The sequence below is a fragment of the Triticum aestivum genome, chromosome 2B (genome assembly GCF_018294505.1).
Source record: "Triticum aestivum cultivar Chinese Spring chromosome 2B, IWGSC CS RefSeq v2.1, whole genome shotgun sequence".
Lineage (NCBI taxonomy): Eukaryota > Viridiplantae > Streptophyta > Magnoliopsida > Poales > Poaceae > Triticum > Triticum aestivum.
In genome coordinates, this window is record NC_057798.1 from 529,986,205 (window position 1) to 529,992,204 (window position 6,000).

Consider the following 6,000-nt stretch of genomic DNA (forward strand, 5'->3'; position numbering starts at 1 on the left):
AGTGATGTCAAGCCGGCTTCCACCCCAATGCCCACCAAGTGCCAACTTGGCATTGATCCCAATGGTAAAGCGGTGGATCAAAAGGTATATTGCTCCATGATTGGATCCTTGCTTTACCTTTGTGCATCTAGACCGGATATCATGTTGAGTGTGGGAATTTGTGCACGGTTTCAAGCCGCACCTAAGGAAAGCCACTTTGTGGCGGTCAAGCGAATCTTTCGATATTTGGCTCATACCCAAAACTTTGGCTTATGGTACCCAAGAGGAGCAAACTTCAAGCTTGTAGGATATTCGGATTCCGATTGGGCGGGAGACAAAGTGGATAGGAAGTTCACTTACGAAGGGTGCCAATTTCTTGGTTGCTCTTTGGTGAGTTGGTCTTCCAAGAAGCAAAGTTGTGTGTCTCTCTCGTCCACCGAAGAGGAGTATGTGGCGGCCGGTAGTTGTTGTGCACAACTCTTATGGATGAGGCAAACTTTAAAGGATTACGGTGTCATTTGTGACAAAGTGCCTCTTTTATGTGACAATGAAAGTGCCATCAAGATTTCTCTCAACCCGGTGCAACACTTCAAGACGAAGCATATTGAGATTCGGTATCACTTCATCCGGGATCATATTAGGCGAGGGGAGATCGAGCTCAACTATGTCAACACTCATGATAATCTTGCAGATATTTTCATGAAGCCCTTGGATGAAGCAAGATTTCGCGAGTTAAGGCATGAGCTAAATATCATTGATTCGAGCAATGTGACTTGAACCCTTGCACACCCCACCACACTCAACGTGTTGTCTAGTTTAGGTGTAGGCATGGACATAGGGGGAGTGTTGTTCTCTTAATGAACTCTCCCTCCCCCATTATGCATAAATTGATCAACTCTTTCACATTAGCAATTTTTGATGGTATGTGTGCTTCAAAGACGAGTTTTGGTCATGGGCCCAAGGATAATTCTTCGCGGCGCCGTACCAATCGACTCAAACATAGGTGGCTCCAGCCACCCCCTCTCCTTGGAGAGGCTGTGTCTTGTTTTTGGTCCTTGTTGCCTCTTGCTTTTCTCTCTTCGCGCCAAGCTTGTGTTTGAGGTGTCTCGCTTGTTAGCTCGTTGGTGTGTTTGTTCGCTTTAAGGTTCCGTGCAAAGTTGTTTCTTCCTGTGTTTGAAACTGCATTTTCTTGGGTTCACGGTACTACTGTCGCCTGCCACGGTACTACCGCAAGGACACGGTACTATCGCAACCAGCACGGCAGTAATTTTTTACTGCCGCTGGTGGAGCAGTACTACCGCCCATGGCGTGGTACTTCCGCCCGGGCGGTACTACCAGAAGGACGTGCGGTACTACCATGGAGTAGCGAGCGCGTGGGGGTTAAGAGCGGGCGGGGGGAGTTCTAACTCCCCCATACCCATTCACTCGTTCTCCCCACGCAGCCTCTCTCTCTCCTGCCCAAGAACGACGCCGAAGGCCCTCGCCGGATCTCTGTCTCCGGCTGCTCTCCTCAAATCCCTCTCTTGATGGTTCGTTCTTTTGCTTCTAGGTTTTTGGGGAGATGCATGCGGTTCTTGAGATTTTAGGCTAAATCTTTGCAAGAGTAGGGTGTAGGAGAGTAGTAATGCGTAGAGATAGTACTTGATATGTTGCCCCATGGTAGATTTGATCGACCGTAGTACCGCCTTGTTGTCGCGGTAGTAGTCAGATCCACTGGCAGTTTTAGATTTGACACCGTGCGGTACTACCGCACCTCCAACGCGGTACTACCGCCCGCGCGGTACTACCGTGACTTGGAGCGGCACTAAAATTTTAGTACCGTGCGACCAAGCAGTGCTACCGTTGTTGTCAAACCTCTTATGTGGCAATTATCAAGTGCGAGTTTCTACTTGTTTCACTGCTTTGTTGTGTTCTTTGCATTGATCCTTCTCGCTTTTTGGGCGTGTTTTTGTGTTTTGTGTCTTAGGTGGTGGCTCCGGTGCCTCTGCTCACCATTCCAATCCAAGCTGTGACACGGGCTCCAAGCGTCTGCAAAATCAAGATGAAGCTCCAGAGGGCTCCAGTGCCCCCCAACGCAGGACCAAGACCACCGCCACCAAGGACAAGGAACCCATCATGGGCATGGATGAGATGCCACTTGCTGAGGTCATCTCTTGAAGGAAGATCAATCCCTATGTGCATCTTCATGCCAACTTTTGAGGGAATGACCTATTCTGGACCAAGCAACAGAATCTCATTTATCTGAATGTGGTCAAGGCCAAGCGAAACATCTATGTGGATGTGCACTGGATCGACATGCATCATATGAGGGAAGAGAAGCACCGGGACTACTTTGGTGAGGCTTTGGATCTTGTGAAGCAATTTGGCATTGAGCACATCATCTCTTTTCACAAAGACTTTGATCCTGAGATTGTGGCTCAGTTCTTCGCCTCAGTGTACTTTCATCCTAATGAGGACTAGACTATGACTTGGATGACCAATGGTCGGCAGCTGACTGCTACGTGGAAGGAGTTCATGACTTTGCTTGGTGTTCAGGATGAGGGGCTCGCCATACCCCAAGGTGTTCGTCCTCATGCCAATCCCGAGTCAGCCAACAAGAACAAGCTTCAGCCCTTCCTCATTGAGAAGCTCTCCAGTGGCAAGTCATCTTGGGTACTCAACTCCTTCCTTGACATCATGTACCGGATCTTCCGCAACTCTCTCTTCCCACACATTGGTGACAAGGACAAGGTGCATGCTTATCTTGTGGACATGCTGCTCCTGTGTGAGGAAGCGTGCAACTCTCAGACGCTACCACTTGATGTCTCACATATCATGTGGCATGAGCTTCGGTTTGCGGTCTTCAACCGCAAGGTCCCCATCTATGGACCTTAGCTGTTTCATTTGATCTAGGCAACTTGGGAGAAGCTCTACCCTCATGATGATTTTGAGGCCCCTGGTTGGATTCGACATGAGTCCATACGGCTCTGTGTCAAGACTTAGTGGGCTAACACCACTTCTCGTGCTGAGGCCGCGGCTGCCACGGATGTGGATGCGGATGAGGATGAGGAGGAGATAGCAGACGAGGATAGCTCTGAGGGTTTCATCCCTCCCACCTCTGAGCCATCTTGATCTAAGAGGCTGAAGAACAAGATGAAGACCTTGTACTGCATGCAGGCAAAGGGGCAGTACAGGACTCAGGTTGCCTCCAAGGAGAGTCGTCGCCACGACAAGAAGATTATGAGCCTGTTTGGAGAGGATGTTTCTGGCGGTTCTGAGGACCGCATCACTCCAGAGGCTGAGTGGATGGCGAAACAAGGCTTCAAGTGGACTGATTCTGAGGAGGATAACGAGGAGACCGTTCCCGCTGCCGAGTCTGACGAGGAGCATGCGACTGATTACTCCGCTTGAGCCACCACTTGTGTTGTAGGTGTCCTCTCTGCCTTTTTGGCGTCTCGATGCCAAAGGGGGAGAGAGTGTAGGGAATTACGAGTCTTGTGTCGTACTTCTTGTGTCGTGCTTGTGTTTGCTTTGCTCTCGTTTGTTCCGTTGAACCTTGCTTGCTTTGGTTTAGTTTGCTCGTGAGACTTGGTCTATCATATGGTGTAAGACATATGCATTCTATCGTACCTTATTGAGCTTATGATATATTGTGCTATTTATGTTATATGCTCATATTTTACTATCTTGTTTAGTGTTGCCTTATTGTTGCAAAATATGCATTGTCTATAAAATATAGGGGGAGTGTTGATCCTAGTACACGTGACATGCAGTCCAAAGCACTTATCTAGATAGCACGCATCTAGGGGGAGCTCGTCTATATTTTAGAGATGTGGGGTTTTCTTATGTTCTATATTATTTTCCCTTGTGCAAATCCCGTATTGTCATCAATCCACCAAAAAGGGGGAGATTGTAAGGGCATATTTATCCCTAAGGTGTTTTGGTGATTGATGACAATGCTTTTGCGGACTAATCGTGTGCCTTGAGTATTTCAGACGCTTCGTCACTAGGCCCAAGACGGTTTGGTGCCCCTCGAAGACTATTGAAGACGGCGTTTTTCTACGTTTCTTTTTAGTGGATTTGAGTCGTAGGAAAGCCGTACTATTAAGAGGGGGTCCGCGTTGGAAAGGTTCGGGTGGAATCATCACGTACACGTTTACTCCCTTTGCACCGCCTTTCCCTTTGCGCTTTGGAGCATCCTCTGTCTTCTTCATATTTTGCAAAGATAAGGATCCAAGTGTTGCTGTTCTGAGGCATGCGGTAGTACTGCTCTTAGGAGCGGTAGTACCGCAGGCCCCCGCGGTAGTACCGCACGCCCTTGCAGTAGTACCATAGGTGCACACGGTAGTACCACTCCTAAGGAGCTGTAGTACCGTGGCTTCGGACCAGACTCAGCCGCTCGTGTGGCTGTAGGTGCGGGTGTAATTTTTTACATCCGCGCCCTACGCGGTAGTACCGCCCCATGCGCGCGGTAGTACCATGAGTTCTGGTCTAGCACACCAACACGAGCAGAAGTAGAGGCGGATGTAATTTTTTACATCCGCTCCCTGCGCGGTAGTACCGTGTTGGATTTTTGCACTAGTTGATTTTCAACGGAAGTAGGCACAAATGTATTTTTATTCATCCGTGCCCTTCCCAGGCTTGTACAATCCGGCCTTGCAGTAGTACCACAAGAGGGAGCGGTAGTACCGCCCTCAGCCTTTGCGGCTCAGGCCTGGACTAGCTCCTGCCGTAGCAGCGGTAGTACCGCAGTCCGCCATGGTAGTACCGTGAGCCCCTGCGGTAGTACCGCTTGTCTGGAGCGGTAGTACCGCAGGTCGTGGGCTGTGCAAGTGGATAACGGTTGGATTTGTCTCTCCACTATATAAGGGGTGTCTTCTTCCTCTAGTTGACTACCTCTTCCACCTTAAAGCTCCATGGTTGCTCCAAGCTCCATTTTCGCCCGATCTCTCTTCCTAGCCAATCAAACTTGTTGATTTGCTCGGGATTGGTTGAGAAGGCCCCAATCTACACTTCCACCAAGATAAATTTGATTCCCCCCACTAATCCCTAGCGGATCTTGTTACTCTTGGGTGTTTGAGCACCCTAGACGGTTGAGGCCACCTCGGAGCCATAGTCCATTGTGGTGAAGCTTCATGGTGTCGTTGGGAGCCTCCAATTAAGTTGTGGAAATTGCCCCAACCTTGTTTGTAAAGGTTCGGTCGCCGCCTTCAAGGGCACCAATAGTGGAATCACGACATCTCGCATTGTGTGAGGGCATGAGGAGAATACGGTGGCCCTAGTGGCTTCTTGGAGAGCATTGTGCCTCCACACCGCTCCAAAGGAGACGTACTTCCCCTCAAAAGGAAGGAACTTTGGTAACACATCCTCGTCTTCACTGGCTCCACTCTTGGTTGTCTTGTGCCTTTTACTTTTGCAAGCTTATTTGTGTTGTATCCCTTGCTTGCTTGTGTGCTTGTTGTTGTTGCATCATATAGGTTGCTCACCTAGTTGCATATCTAGACAACCTACTTTGATGCAAAGTTTAATTTGGTAAAGAAAAGCTAAAAATTGTTAGTTGCCTATTCACCCCCCCTCTAGTCAACTATATCAATCCTTTCAAGAGGGCACACAAAAAATACTTTTCCGCCGCCGCAAGCCTCTGTTCCCGTGAGATCCCATCTTGGGGCCTTTTCCGACACTCGCCGAAGGGGGATTCGATCAAGGGGGACCTCTACATCAACCTTGCTGCCCTTCCGATGATGTGTGAGTAGTTTACCGCAGACTTACTGGTTCATAGCTAGTAGCTAGATGGCTTCTTCACTCTCTTTGATCTTTAATACAATGTTTGTTGGGGAACGTAGTAATAATTCAAAAAAATTCCTACATGTCACCAAGATCAATCTAGGAGATGCTAGCAACAAGAGAGATGGAGTGCATCTTCATACCCTTGAAGATCGCTAAGCGGAAGTGTTACAAGAACACGATTAATGGAGTCGTACTCGCGGCGATTCAAATCGCGGAAGATCCGATCCAAGCGCCAAACGGACGGCGCCTCCGTGT